The sequence below is a fragment of the Protobothrops mucrosquamatus genome, unplaced genomic scaffold, assembly GCF_001527695.2.
Source record: "Protobothrops mucrosquamatus isolate PMUCROS unplaced genomic scaffold, P.Mucros_1.0 scaffold1837, whole genome shotgun sequence".
NCBI classification, from domain to species: domain Eukaryota; kingdom Metazoa; phylum Chordata; class Lepidosauria; order Squamata; family Viperidae; genus Protobothrops; species Protobothrops mucrosquamatus.
Genome location: NW_015387969.1, coordinates 320,459 through 332,538, shown reverse-complemented (window position 1 = coordinate 332,538; position 12,080 = coordinate 320,459).

Genomic DNA, 12,080 nt, shown 5'->3' with positions numbered 1-12,080 from the left:
CCACAGCCACTCGGTCTTGGAAGGGTTGAGCCTGAGTCTGTTCCTCCCCATCCAGACCCTTACGGCCTCCAGGACCTTATGGTTATCCTGAGCAGTTGGCAGTATAGAAGACAAGAGACAGGTAACTCTTACAAGAAATCTTAATTGAACTCTTAGAGAGATGATTTGAAATTCAGCCAAAGGTTGCGCAACATTAGCTCAAATCCTACTAGTTTCCTCCTGCTGAAATAGATGGTCATAACTATATTCAGCATGGCAGCATTAAGCCACAGATGGTCTCTGGAACTATTTGGAGAAATACATAGGAGCAATAGCCCTAGCAGGACAGCTAGAGAACCCCTATGAGATAAATACTTAGGCTAGGAAGTCAGTCTTCCAGTCCCTAGGAGTACAGCTGTTGTTTCTTGAAGGACATGTGCAGGCCAGGGCAGGCACCAAGCAAGTGAAGTAAAGTAAGTCTTTACCTCATTCCATGCCAACATGTGATTGGTCTGTGGGAGAGGTTTCAAAAAATGGAAAGCTACAGAATAGTTCAGCCAGTTGATCAAATGCTCAGGTGGGAAAATCACATCTCAGTGACCAGGCATGGGTCCTACTGGTTTTCCTAGAAACTGAATCAGGGAGATCCCAAATAGAAGTACTGGTAGTCCTCGGCTTACAACCATTCATTTAGTGACCATTCAAAGTTACAACAGCACCGAAAAAAGGAACTTATGACCGCTTTTCATACTTATGACTATTGCAGCATCTCTATGGTCACATGATCAAAATTCGGCAGCTTGGCAACTGGCACGTATTTATGACGGCTAGAGTGTCCTGTAATCATTGCGATCCCCTTTTGTGGCTTTCTGACAAACAAGGTCAATGGGAAGCCATATTCACTTAACAACCATGTTACTAATTCAATAACTGCAAGGGATTCACTGAACGACTATGGCAAAAAAGGTCATAAAATGGAGCAAAATTCACTTAACAACTGTCTTGCTTAGCAATGGAATTTTGGGGTTCAATTGTGGTCGTAAGCCTAGCTGTAAAGCTTCCACACTCATGTCAGGATTTTTCTTTTTAGTTGGTAGCATTTTTCTCCCTCAGGAAGGAGCAAAGCTTGCAATATATTCCCAGGTCTGAATCCCCGAGAGAGCAATTGTCAGTTCATTGCTGGATTCAATCCTCTTATCTTTCTTTTATGTGCCCTTCAAATGCCTGAAGTGCTATCATCTTCCTGGAGACAGTGCAAAAGGGATCCTGTTCCTTTCCTGGCCTGTCCAGCTCACACTTTACCCCAAAAGGACAGAGCAATATTTTTGCTTGACACCCATAGCGTCCAAAACAGCTGCCTGCACCATTAAAGTTCTGATGGCTTCTGATGTATTGCAAAAGATACCAGGCCTGTTAGCTGAAAACCTATTCATGGCAGGCAACCCATAAATTCACACCCTATTAGTCATGTTTTGTTGGACACATTCACCATATAGTACTTTTCCACCTCTTTCAATCTTTGGGGGCTGGTCGTTCGGGTGTGCCGGAGTGGAGGAGAGACAGATACAACACTTGCTTAGAGTCAACGGAGAATTATATTCTGGGACACATCTAATTCATTGTCTTACGGCTGCCACGGCTGCCACGGAAGGGAGATAGGAGTTGGCTTGTTGAAATGTAAGAACTCTGCTTTTTCTTAGAAATTTGAGACATAGAGGCTATGCCATTCTCTTCCCTAACATTCAGCCCTCTCCCTTTAAAGCCTTTTTTTGCAATTATTTCAAATTGTGTTTGAGCATCTGGCGTTTTACAGTGCTCCAAAGCTCACTGTTCAGCAAGCATCAGCAAATCATTCCCCGCAAATACTGCGGGGTTTTTTTGTACATTCTTCCATACACAGCATCGATCATTTACTATTTATTAGAAATAAAGAAAGAATGCTTTCTTAACTGGGTCTTGCTTTATTGGCTGCACCGCATCAACAGGATGATTTATGAAGCAGGAGAAAGAAAAGGAAAAAGAGAGGCGGTGGTTGGGCTTACGCTATCTCTGATTGCTGTTGTATCTTTGAGCTTTGTGAAACCGTCCCTGCATGAAGCTAAAAGAGGTGGGCCTGCCCATTTCGGTTTCTGCATCTCACCGCTTGGCTTCTCTAAATCTCATCAGATGGCTAAGTGGGCTTTTTTCCTCCGAGCCAATGTGGAAAAATCTAACATGATTTGGAAATATTTGCTTATGTTAAGCCTCAAGAGTTTTATTAACACAGCACGACGCGAATGGGAAGCGTTTGCTTTCCTAGGTAAGGAATTTGGTGCCGGTCATGCAAAGCAAGCTATCAGCTATCATCAAGTCTATCCTCCTTCCGCAACCCACCCCCTCCTTCCTGGTTGCTATGGTGGCACAAGATGAATGAGCTTCCCTGCAGTTTCATTGATGGCATAAAGTCAGGTAATGAACTGTCAATTCCTTTGTAAGGTTGACTTTTGGAGATTCGTAGCTTCTACTGATCCAAGGCCAGTCAGGTTTTTTTTTAACAAGCAAAAAAAGAAAGAAAGAAGAACCCAAACACTATAGCTTGTGGGGAAAAAAAAATCTCTCCACAGTTCATGGACAGAGGCAAGCATCCAGCTAAAAGAGATTATTTCTAAGCCAGTTAGAGATAAGTACATTAGGCAGAAAGTGAGAACAAAGATAGCAAACAGCGGCTAGAACTTGGCTGCTTGTATACAGGTTTTGAGTTTTCTGTTTGGAAGGAGGGGAGGATGCCTGTTCTGGCCTTTCTTAGGCATAGGGAAGGATCACCCACATGCCCCTTTCTTTGAGATCCTGTCTCTTGAGCTCAATGGTACTACATGAGGTGCTGGGTTCAGGTCACAGGATAAAGTCATGCTTTGAAGTCTTAGCCGAGATGCAAGGTCCCTAAAAAGAGAACAAGAAGAGCTACGAAGATGATTAGGGGACTGGAGGCTAAAACATATAAACAACGGCTGAAAGAATTGGGAAGGTCTAGTTTAATGAGAAGAAGGATGAGGGGTGACATGAGGGCAGTGTTCCAATATTTGAGGGGCTACCACAAAGAAGAAGGAGGTCAACCTATTCTCCAAAGCACCTGAAGACAGGGCAAGAAGCAATGGATGGAAACTAATCAAGGCTATGACCCAATCTAAAGCTAAGGAAAAATTTTGTGACAGTGAGAACAATTAACAGGTGGAACAGTTTGCCTCCAAACATTGTGGGTGCTCCAACACTGAAGGTTTTTAAGAAGAAATTGGACAGCCATTGCTCTGAAATAGTATAGGATCTCCTTATTGAGCAGAGGTTGGAATAAAAGACCTCCAAGATCCCTTCCAACTCTGTTATTCTGTTGTTCTGGATTTTTTTCTGGCTTAGTATGATATTGTGGAATTGTGGTTTATCATCCATTATGTCTTACCTGACAATCCACGGTTAAAAAAATAATAACTTAGCATCATGTGTGAAACTGAACAGCATGAATCAACTTTCTGTATTCTCAGTGATTATTTTTTAGATGCCTGATGTTAGGTTTCATTGGGTAGATGACCACTGTCATCACGGCATATTGTTGTGGGTTTTGCACAGAAATAAAAGTTATAGTGTTAGAAGAATTGGAAATTATGAGGCCAGCATATTGGAAGCCAACATTCTGAGGTCTTTTCAAGATGATCTCGTGGGAAAATTGCCTCAGACTTCACATCTGCAAACATTTTGTTGTCTTCTAGTGATCATTTGGATTTTTACAGTTGGGGTCTAGTAAGCCTACACACGCAGAGGTGAACCCACCCAAAATATATTTCACAGACTGATGCAGCACTGATAAAATAGAAACAGGCTGGGTCATAACTCTCTAGACACTGCTCAGCAAGCCATGAATCAATTCCTAGTCTTCAATCTAAATGGCAGAGGGCAAAGAAGTAGCAATGTTTTGTTTCAAATCAAAAGTCAGTTTCCCAATAAGCAGTCTAAATAAGGTGAACAGGTCTAGAGGTCAGGAATGGAAGCAGAAGACACTTCCCAAGACATCAAAATTAAGAGACAAATTAGAGAAGTTGTTCCATCGGTGAATCCCCTTGAAGGGGAACGAAAAATATGTCGGATTCCCCAGGTACAACTAAAACTGAACATTCCTGAATTACTAGAGTCACATATATATATATCAAAACCTCTTCTTTAATCAGCTGTATTTCCTTGCAAATAGTGGATCCACCTTCCAATCATTTTAACGTGTTGCCCATGTCTTCTGACAGCTGGTGGTCTTGACCAGTTCAAGGTCCAAATTCTCTAGTGGCAGTTTTGGGATGACCAGACCTAATAATAATAAAGTGTTTCGAGAAGTAGGTGAAAATAGTTAATATAAGGTTACAAAAAGTGGTGGAGAATAGAATCTGGCTCACTTTTGGGTACATTTTTTTTTCCTTTTCATTAAAGTTCCTTGTTGGTAACTTCTGCATCAGCATGCACTGGTGGGAAAAATCGTATCAAGGACCCTGCATCTTTGCAATAAAAACAATATACCGAGAAGCATTTGAAAAACTGACAGCATCTTCAGCAGAAACTTGTTTAGAAAATGAGTTTGGCTAAACAAAACCTTTGGAAGTAACATAATCAGCCTTGCCCCTGCTTGGATAAATGGGCTGAGGGAGGAACAATTTGTCAAAGATACACACTTGTAATGTTCAAAGAAACAATTTTCTAGCACAGTGTTATCTTTTGAAACTCCCTTTCTATAACTATTGTTTGCCATATGTTTTTGTTCAAGAGAAAAATTAAGTATGCTGGGGTTGCTTTTTGTCTGGGCAAAGCTCTTTAATTTATGATGTCCATCCATAAGAAAAAAGCATTTTGTAGTGGCTGTGTACGCTGTAACTGAATATCCGATTTATTTACCCTACAAGGAAAACCTTAGGTATGCCATGATTTATGGATGAACGTATTAATAGGCTAATTTTGGGAATTGTTCGACTCATTCATTAAACCTAAATTGAATATATGGCTTTTAAAGCAGCTGCTCAATTGGGTTGTCCCTGTGAAATGCCATTAGATGATAGGTTGAATGTTGGTGTTTCTTAATCCATGTGACAGATTAAATAGTTCCCTTGCATATAATTATAAAAAAAAATTGGACAGGGCCAGGAAGGTTGTTTTCATGATTTTTTTTCCCTCTCAACAATGGAGGCCCAATGAACTCTCCAGCTAGACTGGGGAAGGGGTTAAGAGGGGCCCGAATTTGAAATTATTGCATAGCAGAGAGCAGCAAACACCTGATCTCTCCTGCCCCAAATCTTTGAAGCCTTATCTTGTTCTTCCCAGGGGAATGGAGACAGTCTGGTGAGATTTTTGTAACATAATTGACTAGCAATAAACTGCTGTTGAGACTCCCCACGAGTAATTCTGATTGCTTTCACCTGACGCCATATTATGTCACGAATGTTTTGAAATTCACTTCCACTTCACCTTTGAGACAACATCCATGTCAGACTTCCTGCTTCTATCCTATGACCAAAGAGGTCCTTCATTGAGAAGGACTCATTGTCTCTACTGGGGCAGAGATGCAATAACCACGAACAAGAGGAAAACCTCCTTACCAGCTCCATCTAATTGTGGAACTCTGCCCATGGAGACCAGGTTGACACCCCTGTGGTGATTTTTCATTAGCTAAGGAATACTTTTCTATTTGAGGGGTGTGAATGTCATTGGATGAAATTTGCTAGATTATCTGCCTGCTTTCACTATATAAATTTTATTGTGTGTGATTGGCATTTCTTTCCTACATCCATAAATATTGATCAGGCTAATTTGTTTTAGGTGGTAAGCCATATTCTGTAAAGGGCAGAAAAGAAATAGTAAACACATTAAGCATGAGATAAGTAAATGGATAGGAAGTATAGCCAATAAAGTAATTATACCAATGAATTCTCTGTTCCTCTTTCTTCCATGCTGTTCGTTGCAAACCACAATTGACTTCTCAATGGCCCTACATTGATTTTTGTTCTTTAAATTCCTCACCTCTCTCTTTGTGGGTATTTCATCAACTCCATCCAACCATGACTTTCTCAGTCTTCCTTTTCCTCTGGACTCACCAACTCTTCCTTCCTTTATTTGTTCTGCAATTTCATCCTCTTTTATTCTTGGATTATTACTAAGTTACCTCAATGTAATTCTTTTATATTTGTCACTTGGTTTTGTATTCTATCTGCATTCATTCAGCACTGAGTCAGTCTTCGCCCAAGGTCTTCTTTTACTACTACTATTTCTTCAGTAACACATTCCTTTTGCACTCAGCTTATTTGTCTACTTCTCTTGACACTTACAGTAGCTTTCTCTTCCATATAACAAAGTGGACAGAAGCACATTCTTCTAGAAAGACTTTTGCTTCTTTCAACAAACATATATTCTTGGTAATGATCACATATTCTTTTAGGGGCTATCAGAATAGTATATATCTAGTCTACCTTCCCTTAAGCTCTCAGAGCTGATGTTACATTATGGCATGCCCCTGTATTCAATGCCTCCAATGGGATGAAACTGGACATGGCGATCAAGGTAACTGGAAATTCCACACAGGATGTACACTGTGTAAGAATGGAGACATCACCACCCTTGTGGTGTGTGTGTGTGTGTGTGTGTGTGTGTGTGTGTGTGTGTAGAAGCCATATAACCCTGTATGGGGGATATGACCTAACATTTGTATCTTTCAGCTCTGAATGTTTAAGGAAAAGTGGATTGTATATACTTTTTGATATACTTTTTGATACTTACCAATAGACAATTTGAATCCCATAGAATAACATCGGGCTAACCATGTCTGATGGGCCCCAAGAGGACAAAACCGGTCAAGTGTTGCCTCCCTATTTTTTCCACTCATCTTCCAATTTTGTTAAGAATTTCAAAAAAAGCACCCTCTTGTTTCTTTTTTTTCTTCAGGTTTTTGAGCTTTACACTTATGATTTTCAGTCACGGAGCTTCCCCCCCCTTTTCTGACACATTTTTACCCTGTTTAATTTTATTACATCAGCACCCATTGTTGTCGTTTGGCAACTATTCTGTGAAATTATATTTATTCCTTGAGTGGGCCCAATGGGCAGAATACGCCATTACTGGGCATAACTTTGATCTGATAGCTATGCGATTCACCCGCTCAGTATTTTCCTATCGTATTTTTGTCTTGTTTAATATTATCAGCTCCTCGAGGTCAATAGCTGTAATAATAATTTCTATTATGTTACTTGCCATGTCTGATTACTGTGCTGTTTACTACCACTTGACTGACTTTGTGGGTGTCTTCAAAAAGAAAACAACATAGAAAGTAAAAGTTCCAAAGCAACAAGGAAAGATTAACAGATTTTATATTGGTGCATTTTGGAAGTCTTTTCAATGTTGCTGCTCCTAAATTTTGGAAACCTTTGGCAACTGTCTCAGTGGCTATTGTCTAGTAGTGGCCCTGCAAACAGCTACCTATAAACTTCTTTCTCCCAGTCCTCAATACATTTTTCCAAGTCCTAACCACCTTTACTATGTGGTTATGGCCAAGCTTTTATGGTTTAGAGTTCTTTTTAAGACAGGAAAGGAATGGAGCCTCCGAAGCAACTGGAGAATTCCACCCTCCCCACATCTGTCATTGTGCAAGTCCTCAACATACAACCATTCATTTAATGACCATTCAAAGTTGCAACGGCACTGAAAAAAGTGCAGCATTCTAATGGTCATGTAATCACAATTCAGAAGCTCGGTCACAGGCTCATATTTATGACAGTTGCAGTGTCCCCGGGTCACTTGATCCCCTTTTGTGGCATTCTGACATTCTGAAAGTCAATGGGGAAGCCAGATTCAATTAACAACATACATATACCTTGTTTTTCACCACATTAATGTTTAGATACAGTTACCTCATTGTATCATACAATGAAGTGCATAAAATACTTGTAAAGAAACAGGAAGATGTGACCTAGTAGATTCTGGACCATTCCTCACTTCCACCTAATTATGGCACAATATTCCAATTTTCCCAATCTCTTGATTTTGTAAGGAGATGCCCTCATCTCAGCCCAATCCAATAAAAAAGGGTTAAGCCATCTTTAGCTGCACTGATGTCATTTTCCTGAAAGTAATTTTTTTGTCTAAAAATACGAACTTCTGCTTGTATTGGCCGAGTTGGGGTGGAAGAAAAAGCGAGCTCACCAGTTATTTTTCTTGGAAGCATGATGGGACATAGCTCTGCCAGAAGAAACAAATGAATGAAAAGTGATACTTTCCTTATTGAAAATTGGGGAAGAGTGAGTCAGATAATAACAGGGATATCTGTGGACTTTGGTTGATGAGAGCATTACTTTGACTTTTCTTCCCTGAGAAGAGAGGGAGGGAGGGAGGGAGGGAGAGAGAGTCCAGTGCAACTTGGTGGACAAGTATCATAAGAAATAGCCAGTTCCTTGATTCTTCCCACTCCTGACAAAGTTGTAATTAATACTATAACCATTCAGTGGGTAATCCTGAGTCAGCACCACTTCCCAAAGCAGGAGCCTCTATCTGAGCATCATTTCACAGACTGCTTTTCAAATTCCTCTTAGTTATTTTAAACTTCTTGAAATGCAGGACAAGCACAGAAAAGAGTGTTTAATTCAGGAAAAAACAAAACTAAACAAAACTCTCCCCCCTCCCTGTGTATCTTTTACCTTTTCTATCTTTGGATTGGAGCCATAGTAATTTTAAAACAAACAGCATATTGTTCAGGGGATAAACTTGTTTGTTTCTAAATGAAAATTCTTCCTATAATGCAAGCTTACCCATTGATTAACAGTGCTCCCAGTGGCAAACCCTTCAGTAGGTTTCTTTGTCCAAACAATGTTTAAAACCTGAAGAAAAGCATTATATACTTTATAGGTCAGAAAAAAATACCTTGTCTTGTTCCTTGAAGACAATTGTGCAGACGTTTTAGTAGGTAACGAGCCTCCAGAGACCACATTCCATCTGGAGACAGACTGTGCAATCCTGCACCAATTGCCCTTGTTCACTTTTTTTTGGTGATGTCCTCACTCTGTAGCACCAATCATTAAAGAAAAATATGGCTGATTTTACACGAAGCCTTCAAAGTGCCGTGGATTCTCCTTCTTATGTTGATACACATGTGTGAAAGGCAGAAGGACAGTTTCAAATCCAGCAAATGATGATGGAGAATGAGAGATTTCCAAGGCTCTTTATCCCCCAGGTGAACAAATGCCTTCTATATTAGGCATGTTTTTAGTTTTCTGTCTACCAATATTTGCTGATCATCAGGGAATAGCTTCTTTCTAGCCACCCATTGTATATGTTTGATTTCTCTTTTCTCAAGGGAAGTTTTTCTTGAGTTATTGCTAGCAAGCACTGTAGAAAGAGAGCTTTGTTAGTCTGTGGTAGCAAAACATTCAGAGGCCCGATAGCATTTTTGTTCCAAATAACGTATTTTATTAAAGGCATAAGCTTTTGTGAGCTGAATCTGGCTTTTTCAGATTTATAAAGTGGCTTAGACTGATGTAGGATTTAATTTGGGGTGGAATGGAAGAGTTAGTGTTGGTTATGCAGATCCAGGTTACATGTGAGGCAATTACAAGTACCTTATCAATGAAAAATTATGGTATGCTAAAAAAGCCATTGGTTTTCTTGATACCTTCTTAGATTCCCTGAAACCTTTCATGATTTCTCACTCTGTTTTTCTAAAAGTAAGTGTTTTACTCCTAGGAGGTTGAAATGCTCTGGTATTAGGGCAGTGACTGTATCAGGGCTTAGTGATTGTAGTCAAGGCAACATATTTTTTCATGTTTCAATGGCAACTGTGGTAGCATCCTCAGAAGCAACATTCTCCACTATGCCAATCAGTCTTTGCTCTGTAGTCAGCAGAGTAGACTGGCTTCTGAAGATGCCAGCCACGATTGCCATTGAAACACAAGGAAATCTGTTTCATGACCCTCAAGTGTATCACTGTCCAACAGATACCAGCTGTGAAAGCCTACAGTCTAGGCTGAGGTTGAAAGTAGGCTGGAAGTTGTTGACGTTGTGATGGAATTTGATGGGGGAATTCATTCCCATGGGTCCAGATGATGAAAATATCATCAGTGAACCATAAGTAAAGACAGATTAAAGGGAGTGAGAGTTAAGAAACAGTATTTCTAAGTCAGTCATGAAGATGTTGAGGAGTCACGGGTATGCCCATGACTATGCTAGTTATTTGCAGGTACCTGTTATTGCCAAAGGTTAACATAATTATGGATGAGTACGAAATCACAGTCTGATACAAGGCATGCTACTTTGGCAGTGATGTTCCTCTTGATGGCTTTCGCTTCATGTTTGCGGGGAATGTTGATATAAAGCATCTCAACATCCATGGTAGTTAAAATGGTGATGTTGTACATGGGGTTTGCCTTCAGAAGTGGTGGGTGTTCCATCACTGGAGATTTTTAGGAAGAGTTTGGATAGCCATTTGTCCAGAATGGTATAGGGCAGGGGTAGGCAATCTTGGCTCTTTTATGACTCGTGGACTTCAACTCCCAGAATTCCACAAGTGGAAAAAATGCATGATGTGGCATGTCTGGGGTCACAAAAAGTGTTGTGGGGGACCATGTGCATCTAGTGGACAATGGATTGTTCGCCATACAACACCTCAACTTTAAAGGAACTACAGTGACAACATCCAGCTCAAGAATCCAAATAAAACTCCAAGTTCATTCTGTTTCCAAAAATCTTACTGTTTATTGAATACACTGCATGGTTTTGTCAAAGCAAAACTAACTCTGAGGTCCCAACACCAATTCATAGACTTAAACAATAATTTTCCCAGCCAAACCCCCAACGTCTTATGTAATTTTTATCAACAAGTTCACTTTGTTATGGGAACCGTCTGCTTCAAAGCCACATCTGTTCTGGTGTCCTTGACAAAGCTTCAGGCTCTCACAGTCTTCAGCTGAATCGAAGAGATTTTGTTTCTCCATTTAACCCACTTGAAAGTAACATCTCCCTTTCCCCCCTTAATCTAAAGGCAAGATGAAACACAGAGGCATGTAGCTGCCAAAGTTGCATCCTTGACATACAGATGTTTTGATGAATAATTGAAGAATGTTATTATTCTCATGATTTAAGAAACCAATTAACATATGCTATGTTACCCTAAGCCCAGAATATTAATTTCCAATGTAAAAATGTAGCCAAATGAATATCTGCATGTATTTGTGATAGAAAAGTAAGCATAAGCATTTTAAATGACATTGATATTTCTGGCTCCTAAGCAGTGGTCAGCAAAGATGCTCTAAAACATCCCTCCTCCTCCTAAGAAAAGAAAAAAAGAAAAGGAACTAAATTGAAAATACACTGCAAAAGAAAAAAAAAAATAAGAAAGCCATTTGGTCTTTTTGAAGGACCCAATAAATATCTGAGTCTTTTCTGATGAAAGTTTGGATCTGTTTTCAATTTCATATAAATCAGATGACCTGGTCTCAGAAACTCTGCCTTTCAAATGGTTACATTCATTTCATTCTGAGGTTATTTCTTCTGCAATTGGTCTCTGAGGCTTTATTTGCTGCTTCATTTCTTTCAGCCTGCAGCAAGCTCTGCTCTCTTCATCCACCCTCTGCTTCATGCCATTATTCTGGGTCTTCAAGTCTATAAAAGGTCAGGCTGCAGCGGTTTGTTTTTTTGATTTGGGCATTGTACCGTGTTCTTCTTGTATGATGCAGCACAAAATCACAGAGTTTAGGAAGAACATTTAGAGAAAGAAAAACATACATTATTAAATGATTGGAAACCCTTGAACCATGCTTTGTAACAGTTCTGGCCTCGAGGCTTCAAATCTACCTGTTGTAGTTTGGAAATGTTCATCAACCAGCATAATATTAAAGGATGCTGGCCAATACTAGGGCTACTGAATCTGGGTTGCAAAAATCCAGAATAAAATGAGAGAGAGAAAGAGAGAGAGAGAGAGAGAGAGAGAGAGAGAGAGAGAGAGAGAGAGAGAGAGAGAGAGAGAGAAAAGAAGAAGAAGAAGAAGAAGAAGAAGAAGAAGAAGAAGAAGAAGAAGAAGAAGAAGAAGAAGAAGAAGAAGAAGAAGAAGAAGAAGAAGA